General features: G+C 44.4%; 1 non-coding gene across 1 annotated transcript; it reads left to right on the top strand.

The window, feature by feature from the left end:
• Positions 1–9,417: 9,417 nt before the first annotated feature.
• LOC114815390 lies at positions 9,418–9,555 on the top strand. The gene has a single exon (XR_003763153.1). It is a non-coding gene; the product is annotated as a small nucleolar RNA SNORA7 (small nucleolar RNA).
• Positions 9,556–11,480: the final 1,925 nt, after the last annotated feature.

Raw genomic sequence — 11,480 nt, 5'->3', positions numbered from 1 at the left:
TATCCATTATTTATCATGCACAGAACACTGTATTAAGCACTTGCTGTAGTACAATAAAATAGAGTTATGGTCACAATTTCTGATGAGAAGGAACTTGCAATCTACAGTTTAACTTAATTTCTGAGGATGGGTATAAATTCATACATAAATATAAATTAAGGATGGATGTTGGGTTAATGTGACTTGTGGCACTGGGGTGTTGTACCCCTCTTCTAGCTGCCTGCTATTGGAGCGAGCCAATTGTTCAGACACCAGTTGCTGAGGGAAAAGGTATGTCAACACCAGAAGGAAATGTGCAGGAGTTGTTTGTGCAGAAGTGGTGAGGGGGTGCACGGAGTCACGCACACTCTTTCACCCACCTCCCCTGTGTCCGGGGGCACCCACTGGGAGGTAATTTATAGAGCCAACGGGTGCAGTCGGAGGTCAAAGAACCGATTATCTCTGAGACCTGAAAAGCAGCCGACTCTCCGGTGCCCTCACCCTTTGGGTAAGACATCCTGCTTGCTCTGGAATGTATCAGTAATCAGGGGCTTTGCAGAAATGAGTTGTTCTCCTAAACGGAAAGGGGGAGCCATAGTCTCAGAAAAGAACAGCTAAGGACAGTCATGGCTCTTCATTCAAAATGCATCAGTCTCTTGTCACAGGGAACTGGAAGAGAGGAGACTAAGCCATTTTTTGAAAGAGGCGGGATAGGGTTGGAGTTAAAATTCCTGCTGGCTGCAGATGCCTGGTTTAATCATCTCCTTGAGCTGGAACGTACGAAATTTTGAAAATTGAAGGAGTCCACTTGGGGCAGTTTATTGTCTGATGAGGTAAGGCTAATAAGACTAGTAGTAACTGTTAAACGGGGTTCACAGTATGAGAGAGAGGGAGATTAGGAATGTTATCCCCCTTTTAACTCTGTTATATTGCTATATTGTACTCTCCCAAGCACTCAGTACAATGCTCTACACAAGGTAAGTGCTCAATAAGTATGATTGATTTATACGGATGCGGTAACTGAGGCACAGAGCAGGTAAGTGACTTGCCCAATGTCACACAGAAGACAAGTGGAAGACTGGGATTAGAACCCCAGTCCTCTGGTTCCCAAGCGTGTGCTCTCTTCCACTAGGCCTCATTGCTCTACCTAGGTAGAGACTCGATGGTTGCATAGTTTGTCATAATTAAATATAAGGTCTCCGGAGAATGATTCATAGCAATAGCACTATTCTGCGTCCATCCGGGATTTCCCAGCATGTCTGTGGTTACCTGCTGAAAGAAGATGAGAAGCAGGAGAGGAGATAGTTGCAGAGGGAGCTGAGCAAGAAGTTCAGGGAGAGAAAACTGAGAGAAGCTTATAGGAGACACTTAAGTGGAGAAGAACAGGCAACCAAGGCAGTGAAAGCAGCTGAAGCAGAGAGGAATGAGGCAGAGCCAGGGAGAAAATGCTGGAGGAGAACTTAGATGACAAGAGGAATAGAGAAGCAGAGTTTCTTCTGGCAGGACTGTCAGGGGAGAGGTGGAAGGAATTGGAATCAAACCACAGGGAGGAAAACCTTTGAAGCAGATGGGGAAGTGGATAGCAAGTTTAGAGGAGCAGCATGGCATAGTGGATAGACCGTGGGAATGGGTCCTAATCCCGGGTCTGCCACTTGTTTCCTGTGACTTGGGCAAGTCGTTTCACTTTTCTGGGCCTCAGTTACCTCATCTGTCCAATGGGGATTAAGACTGTGAGCCCCATGTGGGACAGGTACTGTGTCCAATCTGATTACCTTGTATCTACCCCAGCACTTAGAACAGGACTTGACACATAGTGAGCAGTTAAAAAATACCACCGTTATTATTATCAGAGCAAATTAACACAAGAGTTATGCACCAGAAGAGGAGAAGAGGGAGAGGAAGGGAGGACTCAGGAAGGAGGAAAAGCAGGAAGAGAAGGTGGGAGAGCAAAGCAAGAGTAATAGAGGACACAAGATTTTGTCTTTCGCTGTCGAGTCGTCTCCAACCCATAGCAACACCATGGACATATCTCTCCCAGAACACCCCACCTCCATCTGCCGTCATTCTGGTAGCGTAGCCATAGAGTTTCCTTGGTAAAAATACGGAAGTGGTTTACCAATGCCTCTTTCCGTGCAGTAAACTGAGTCACCGTCCTCGACTCTCTCTCGTGCCACCGCTGCCCAGCATAGGGGAGTCTTGACTTGTAGCAAGTTGCCTTCCACTCCCTAACCACTGGCCAAGCTAGGAATGGAATGGATATGCCTCTGCGCGACTCTCCCTCCCGTAGTCAAGCCTGGTAGAGTACTGGAAACGCTCCAGGTGTGGCCCCGAGAGGGTAGACACAGACCGAGGCTAAACATGCTCACCGAAGCAGTCAAGGCCAAGGGGGTGCAGAAAAGGGTGGCTCAGACTAGCCAGTCCACATGAGCAAAATGAGCGGGTAAAAAGTGAGAAGCCGGCAAGGGTGCCATGGGAGTAGAGGGAGGAAGAGAGAGGAGAGAAAAGAAAAAGAGAGTATAGACTTCTTTAGTGAAATGAGACACACTAATGTAATCCCACTCTCCAAAAAGTGGGAATTAATTTAGCTGCCAAAAATGCAGAGATCCACATCTGGCAGAGCAGAGCTAAAGAGCTAGTTTAAAGGCAAGAGGGATGTGGACAGTTTGGTGGGAAAACTTCAATTCTGTCCAGCGGGAAACTAAGTGCTTGGGAGAGTTCAATAAACCAAAGTTTACAGATTTGGTAAACATGTTCCCTGGCCACAAGGAACTTATAGTCTAGCGGGGGAGACTGGTTCCAGTTCCAGTTCTGCCTGTAGCTGGAAAATGGAGATTAAATATTTTTTCTCCTTGCCCCTTAGAGCTGTGAGGCCCATATGGGAAGGGACTTTGTCTGTTCTGATTGGATTGTATCTATCAGAGCAACTTAGCTTGATATATAATGAGCACTGAAAATATGCCACAATTATTATCAATCAATCAATCAGTCATATTTATTCAGGGCTTACTCCATGCAGAGCACTGTGCTAAGCACTTCTCCCTCTTCTCCCTCTACTCCCTCTACCACCCCCCCCTTTACCTCTCCGCAGCTAAACCCTCTTTTTCCCCTTTTCCCTCTGCTCCTCCACCTCTCCCTTCCCCTCCCCACAGCACTGTACTCGTCCGCTCAACTGTATATATTTCCATTACCCTATTTATTTTGTTAATGAATTGTACATCGCCTCGATTCTATTTAGTCACCATCGTTTTTACGAGATGTTCTTCCCCTTGACTCTATTTATTGCCATTGTTCTTGTCTGTCCATCTCCCCCGATTAGACTGTAAGCCCGTCAAACGGCAGGGACCGTCTCTATCTGTTGCCGACTTGTTCATCTCAAGCGCTTAGTACAGTGCTCTGCACATAGTAAGCGCTCAATAAATACTATTGAATGAATGAATGAATGAAAAGCACTTGAGAGAGTACCAAGATCCGCCCTCTCCTCTCCACCCAAACGGCTACCTTACTGTTACGGGCTCTCGTTATATCCCAGCTAGACTACCGTGTCAGCCTTCTCTCTGACCTCCCTTCCTCCTCTCTCGCCCCGCTCCGGTCTATTCTTCACTCCGCTGCCCGGCTCATCTTCCCGCAGAAACGATCTGGGCATGTCACTCCCCTTCTTAAACAACTCCAGTGGTTGCCTATCGACCTCCGCTCCAAACAAAAACTCCTCACTCTAGGCTTCGAGGCTGTCCATCACCTCGCCCCTTCCTACCTCTCCTCCCTTCTCTCTTTCTACCGCCCACCCCGCACGCTCCGCTCCTCCGCCGCCCACCTCCTCGCCGTCCCTCGGTCTCGCCTATCCCGCCGTCGACCCCCGGGTCACGTCCTCCCGCGGTCCCGGAACGCCCTCCCTCCTCACCTCCGCCAAACTGATTCTCTTTCCCTCTTCAAAACCCTACTTAAAAATCACCTCCTCCAAGAGGCGTTCCCAGACTGAGCTCCTCTTCCCCCTCTACTCCCTCTGCCATCCCCCCTTTACCTCTCCGCAGCTAAAGCCTCATTTTCCCCTTTTCCCTCTGCTCCTCCACCTCTCCCTTCCCATCCCCACAGCACTGTACTCGTCCGCTCAACTGTATATATTTTCGTTACCCTATTTATTTTGTTAATGAATTGTACATCGCCTCGATTCTATTTAGTTGCCATCGGTTTTTACGAGATGTTCTTCCCCTTGACGCTGTTTAGTGCCACTGTTCTCGTCTGTCCGTCTCCCCCGATTAGACCGTAAGCCCGTCAAACGGCAGGGACTGTCTCTATCTGTTGCCGACTTGTTCATCCCAAGCGCTTAGTACAGTGCTCTGCACATAGTAAGCGCTCAATAAATACTATTGAATGAAATTAACATATTTGGTAGATATGTTCCCTGCCTGCAATGAGTTTACAGTTTATTATTATTATTATTGTTGTTATGTGCTCTAGGACTGCACCAAGCAGATTCAGTGGGTTTCTACTCTGACAACTATTACCACAAATAGACTACCTAGAAAGGTTAAGCAAAATCCTAAAATGAGCTCTTCACACTGCCCCAATTCACTCCAAATGTAATGCTCCACTTTGCTTTTAACTGGTTTAAGTCTGATTTTGCTCTTCTGTCACATTGAGGTTCTCACACCAGGGTTTTACTTAAAACAAAAACAATTTTAGTTGAAGTTATTGCTTCGGTTGACAGGAATCATTCTTTAAACTGATACTTAAAGGCTCATTTATCTCACCTTCCAACTCAGATCTTCTTTGTTCTGGTCTCTAAAGAGAATCTAACAACTGGAATATTAACTGAAGTACTAGCGAATGATTCCAATCTGATTCAGCATCTAATGCACTTTATTGTTGAAATTCATTGCACTACAGCCTGCTGAAGAGGCAGACTGCAGTTTAACTTTCAAGGTGAATAGTTTTGGCACTCTACATATAGTGTTTTACTCATTAAATGCCTGGGAATGCTATTAAATGGTAAATTTAAATCCATTTGCCCTTTAGTACAGACTAATATTAATAGCTATAAAAATGATCTACTGATTTAATTTATGGCTCTAAGATCACTTCCCTATGAAATAGGGCTTCAATAAATGTGGTTTCCTCAATGAATTCCTTCTTACAATAATGCTTTTGCAATAGATATTGTTATAGTATTCATGGTCCCTAACATATGATGTTTCCTAACAACTTATTTTCAACATCAGCTGTGCCATTTGCAAATTAAATCATTTATGCTGCAGTCTTCATAAGGCACTTTGAGAAAAGCAAATTAAAATCCTGATCTGATTTTTTAAAAGCCTGTTCTTCAGTTTTAGTGTACCCCTGAGGCTCACCTATTGGTATGGTCTAGTGGAAAGAACACGGACCTAGGAGTCAGCAGAACTGGCCTGCCAGCTCTGTGGCCTCGAGCAAGTCACTAATCATCTCTGTACCTCAGTTCCCTCATCTGTAAAATGGTGATAAAATACCTGTTTGTCCTCCCTTTTAGACCATGGCCTGATGTGGGAAAGTGACTGTGTCCAATCTATCTCCTATCATTTAGGGTAACATTTGGGTTATAGAAAACACTTCATGACCTAGTGGAAAGAACATAGGCCTGGGAGTCAGAAGGACTTGGGTTCTAATCCCGGTGGCACCACTTGTCTGGTGCGTGACGTGGGCAAGTCACTTCACTTCTTTGTCCCTCAACTACCTCATCTGTAAAATGGGGATTAAAATTATGAGCCCCTCATGGTACAGGGACTGTGACCTACCTGATTATCTTGCATCTACCCCGGAACTTATAAAGAACGCTTAACAAATACCATCGTAATTATTATAAATACCATTTAATTGATGTAAATACCTTTTGGGGTTCCCAGATCCTTTACAGTTCAATTGACATTTTATAGGAAAACACCCAGAATGTATCCATTCATGAACTGTAGGCAACATTTAATTCTGATTTTTAAGAAAAACCTTCACCAACCTAACAGAAAGGAATCACGAGAACGAGAAGGATTTCCAAAGCGGACCCTGTTACAAACTACATATGGTCCCATAATCTTTTAAAAAGCACAAAGCGAGTCCCAATTTAATTATGTAATAGCACAAATGGAATTACACTTAGCTCAAACACATTCTGGAGTCGAAGGAATGACCTGTACATGCAACTGACCCCTTTATCAGAAAGCTCAATTGGGTTGCAAGCAATCGCAGCAACTGAAAGTTCCAGTCAGCTCTCCCATTCCTATGAACTAAATCTTATTTATGGTACCGAGACTCTAAGTATGAGGAGCTTTGCGATCAATCTATAAATACTGTTACCCTGCAACGTTTAGGGACAATAATTGTGGTATTTGTTAATCGCTTAGTATGTGCCAAGCACTGTATTAAGTGTTGGGGGATATTTAAGATAATCATGTCCCTCATGGTGCTCAAAGTCTAAGTAGAAGGGAGAACAGGTATGGAATCCCATTTGCAGATGAGGGAAATGAGGCACAGAGAAGTCGAGTGACTTGCCCAAGATCATACAGCAGACAAGTGCGATTAGAATCCAGGTCCTCTTTCCAGTAGACCCCACACCTTCTCATTTTACTAATGATCTAATCCAGGCTCCACTGTTGGCCTGCTCTGTGACTTTGAGCAAGTTGCAACTTCTCTATGGTTCAACTTCCTCATCTGTAAAATATGGAATTAATAAGCATTCTTTCTCTTTCTTAGACTGTAAACCCTACGTGGAATAGAAGCTGTGTCTAATCTGGCTACAGTGAATCTATCCCAGCATTTAGTGCAGTGCTTGGCACATAGTAAGCACTTAACCAATTACCATTATTAATATTAACATTATTAGAATTATCAATCATATTTATTGAGTGTTTCCTGGGTAAGGAGCTCTTACTGTGTGAACTAAATATTTAGGAGAGTACAATATAACAATTAACAGAGATGGTAGACAAGTTCCCTGCCCAAACAAACTTACCGTCTAGAGGGGGAGACAGACATTAATATAAATACATAAAGTATGGATAGATGCATAAATACAGTGGGGCTGAGGGAAAGGTAAATAAAGGGTGAAAATCCGAGTGCAAGGGTGATGCAGAAGGGAGAGGGAGAAGAGGATATAAGGGCCTAGTCAGGGAAGGCTTCCTGAAGAAGATGTGCCTTCAATAAGGTTTTGAAGGCTGGAGAGTGATCATTTGTCAGCTCTGAAGAGGGAGGGTGTTCCAGGCCTCAGGGTCGCAAGTGAGAGAGACCCAGTGTGAGATGGGAGAAATTTCTTGTGAAACACATAATGTGGAGCCCCGTAGAATCACCCAGTGGCCTGCTCCACCCTGCTACTCAGGGCAGAGGAGGGACTTCAGAACGATGCTGGGAAAATGCCCTTGACGGAATCCCAAACTGCATGGAGTAATGAGACCCTTTGGGTCTCATGGGGCCCCGACGAGATGGATCAGTCCTGGAACCCATTCTGGAATTATTCCAGTCTTGCTAAAAGAGATGTAATAGATTCATACCACGAGTGAGCTTTAGAAGGAAAATCTCTAACTAAGTGGTTTGATTCCCAGCTTAATCTGTAATTTCGAGTGGTCTCGGGGCTCAGCAATGGGACTGTAAACAGAGCTCTGTATATGTGTCAAAGTCTGGGAGTGAAAGGGAGAGACAGTGCTGATGATCAGGTCAGTGGTTGGAGCTGACAAATACCATTTTAAAAACAACAACAGGTATTGAATGTCCATTTTACAGATGAGGAAACTGAGGCACAGAGAAGTAAGTGACTTGCCAAAGTCAAGGAGCAAGCAACTGGTAGATCAAGCGGTCTGTATATCTGTATATATTTGTAATTTATTTATTAATATATTTATCTTTTTACTTATATTCCTATCTGTCTCCACTCTAGACTGTGAGCTTGTTGTGGGCAGGGAATGTGTCTGATTTAATATTGTATTCTCCCAAGCACTTAGTACAGTGCTTTGCACACAGTAAGCACTCAATATGTACGATAATTATATGTGACTCCCAGGCTCGTGCTCTTTCCATTAGGCCGCTGCACCCTCGACACAGCTTCAACACAGTCGGAAGAGATTGTACGATCAACTTTTGAGATCATAAAACTCTACCTAACAAAAGCAACAATTTGACTAGTCACAAATAAAAAAGCCCCTGAGCAGAAGTGAATCCGGTTTAAGCCACTTCCCGTTATTTTCCGGTCTGATAAAACAATTATCACATTTACAGCTTTCACAATGCAGAACTACATTCCTTTGATCATCTTATAAAATTAATTGATCTTGCCTATCTATTGTTCTATTTTAAATCATTTAATTGAGGACATTAAGAGAAGTAATGGTAACAACCAAGGCGTTTATTAGCTCCTGATGTTCAAACCAGCAATGCAAGCTTTGGAGCTAAATTTCCCTATAAGAAAATGCTATTCTTGTGGGAATTTACATATAGAATGCCTCCGGTCATCAATAATTTACTATTAATTCCTAGAGGACAGTCAGAGAAACTGTGGAAAATCACTGCAGCCATACTTAATTTTAATTATTCTTTTTTAAATCAGATATACACCCCGCAGATAAATTCTCATAATTAAACAGAAATTAAAAGTTTCTAAAAGCCTTAATTTCAACTTCAAATTTAAATGCAAATAAATGCATATGAGGGCGGAAAAGTTTTCCTCCCTAAAAATTATGCAAGGTGATCACCAAAATCCAAAGCTGTCATGAGGCTTTGCAACCAGATGGCCAAAGAGCTTCTTGGGATTCATTTCCATCCCATCTTCCATCAAACTTCTGCTTCCGCCTCCTCCACTCTCCCTCCCAAGGAGGAAGATGGGAATGACAATCAATCAATAAATGGTATTTATTGAGCACTTAGTAAGCGCAGAGCACTGTATCAAGCGCTTGGGAGAGTACAATACAACAGAATTAGCATAGATGTCCCTTGTCCATTATCAGCTCACAGTCTAGAGGGGGGAGACAGATGTTTATATGAACAAATAAGTAATTTATAATATCTAATTTAAAGATATGTACGTAAGTGCTGTGAGGGTGGGGGTGGGGTGAATAACAAATGTTCAAAGGTCACAGATCCAACAGCTTATGCAATACAGAAGGGAGAACGAGCTGGGGAAACGTGGGCTTAATCAGGGAAGGCATCTTGGAGGAGAGGGTGGTGGTCTGGTGTATATGGAGGAGGACACGGTGTAGTGGATAGAACATGGGCCTGGGAGTCAGAAGGTCATGGATTCTAATTCCGGCTCCACCACTTGTCCCTTAGGTGACGCTGGGCAAGTCATTTCATTTCTCTGTGCCTCAGTTACCTCACCTGTAAAATGAGGATTGAGACTGAACCCCCCATGGGACAGGGTTTGTGTCCAACCTGATTTCCCATGAGGACATGGAAAAGGGGTTGAGATTGGGGCACAGTGACTAAGCTGTTCTCCTCTCTAGATCATACTTGGAGAGTTTCCAGTACTCTACCGGTCTTGGCTACCAGAGGGAGAGTCAAGCAGAGGCCTACCCATTCCATTCCTAGCTTGGCCAGTGGCTAGCGAATGGAAAGCAATCTGCTACAAGTCAAAACTCACCCGTGCTGGGCAGCAGCAGTATGGGAAGGAGTTGAGGGTGGAGACTCAAGTTTACTGCTCAGAAGAAGGCAGTGGTGAACCACTTCCCTATTTTTACCGAGCAAACCGTTTGGCTACACAACCAGAACGATGGCAGATGGAGACGGGGCATTCTGGGAGAGATGTGTCTGTGGAGTCGCTGTGGGTCGGAGACGACTCAACAGCATAAGACAAGAGAGGTAAGCTGCTGCAAGAGGAGCAGAGTGTGTGAGCTGAGCTGTCGTAAGAGATCAGCGAGGTGAGGTAGGATGAGACGAGCTGTTTGAGTGCTTACTTTCTGTTGGTTGGTGAGGATAGGACCTAGAAGAAATTCTGTATGATTGGTGATTATAAGCTCTTTGTTTGCAGGGAGTGTGTCTGTTGTTTCTGTTGTACTTTCCTAAGGGCTTAGTCCAACGCTTCAAACAGTGCTTTGCACATAGTGAGTGCTTAACAAGTGCCATCATTATTATTATTATTATTACAGTAGACACCTAATACATACCATACTATAGTTAGTGTGTAACCGTTAAATGTCATCTTCAGAGAGGTCACAAAACAAAAAGGTGGAGTTTTCTATTCTCTAACTCCATGGAATGCCTGTACTTGAAATCCCAAACTGTGGGCAGGAAATGTGTCTATCAACTCTGCTATAGTGTACCCTCCCAAGGCCTTAGTACACGTCTGTCCATATCTGTAATTTATTTATTCATATTAATGTCTGTCTGCCCCTCTAGACTGTAAGCTCGCTGTGGGCAGGGAACGTGTCTGTTATATTGTACTCTCCCAAGTGCTTAGTACAGTGTTCTGTACACAGTAAGCGCTCAGTGAGTATGAATGAATGAACGACTGGTGCCATTTTGAACCTGACCCTGCCGACAGAACGGTTTTTGCGGAGTAATATGAGACGTGATAGTTCGACACAGTAACGTGAGTTGGCAGGCGTGGCTTAAGAGCACGGCAGCCATTTACAACATTAGGCATCATAATTACTACCCAAGGCTCAGAGACTCATTGTACACCAGAGGCTCATACGGGCTTCTCTTTGGCATCGAGAGCAAAAATTGTTTCAGTGAAATACAATAAAGTATCCCACCGTACACGGTAGTCAGAGGGAGGAAGGCTGGTTTTAATCCCAAACACTAGCCAAGGCCCCATATTACTGGCTCTTTGAAACCCAGCCCAGTTTACACCAGATCGGGGCAATTGGATTCGTATTGACGAGCACTCTAACAAGCGATTAATTCCGGCACGGAGGTTGCCGCTAGCTCACTGTTTTATACCGGTTTCCCAGGGACAAGAGATTAATTACACAGACTATGTGCATATTTATTGTCTCAGTGCTGTTCGTGGCATGCCTTGGGTGTACGTATATGTGTGGGTGGCTGCTCGTTGTCTCTTTACCGCTATCTACAGCAGGAAGAAGAAAAAACTTAAAAACCATAAATTGCCAGAAAAGCTTCAAGAACAGCTAGGAATTGCTAGCCAACTTGGGAGGGCATTTTAATGCGGTTCTAGACTAATACTAGTGAAGCATTTAACTGGTCTCCAGCTGGTTGATAATGTCCTCGATGGCTTCCATTTCCCTCCTTTTGGCTGCCAGCTGGAATGGTGCAGATCGGGCGGCCTGGCCTAATCAGCCTTCAGAGCGGTGTGGCTTGGTGGAAAGAGTATGGGTCGGGAGTCAGGAGTCCCAAGTTCGAATTCGAGCTCTACCATGGGCGGAGAAGCATTAGAGAAGCCGATACTTCGGGGCCCGCCTCCAATCCCAGCCCTGCCTTCTGGGTCACAAAGCATTATGCGCGCACTGGATGGTGGCCCTCTCCCTGGGGTGTCAGTACTATTATGGTTTATTAGTAGGATGATAGTAGTAATATGTTAATTGTTAAGTGCTTAC

The sequence above is a fragment of the Ornithorhynchus anatinus genome, chromosome 11, assembly GCF_004115215.2.
Source record: "Ornithorhynchus anatinus isolate Pmale09 chromosome 11, mOrnAna1.pri.v4, whole genome shotgun sequence".
Classification (NCBI taxonomy): Eukaryota; Metazoa; Chordata; class Mammalia; order Monotremata; family Ornithorhynchidae; genus Ornithorhynchus; species Ornithorhynchus anatinus.
The sequence above is the reverse complement of the archived record's forward strand: the minus strand, read 5'-3'. Positions and strand labels throughout refer to the sequence as shown.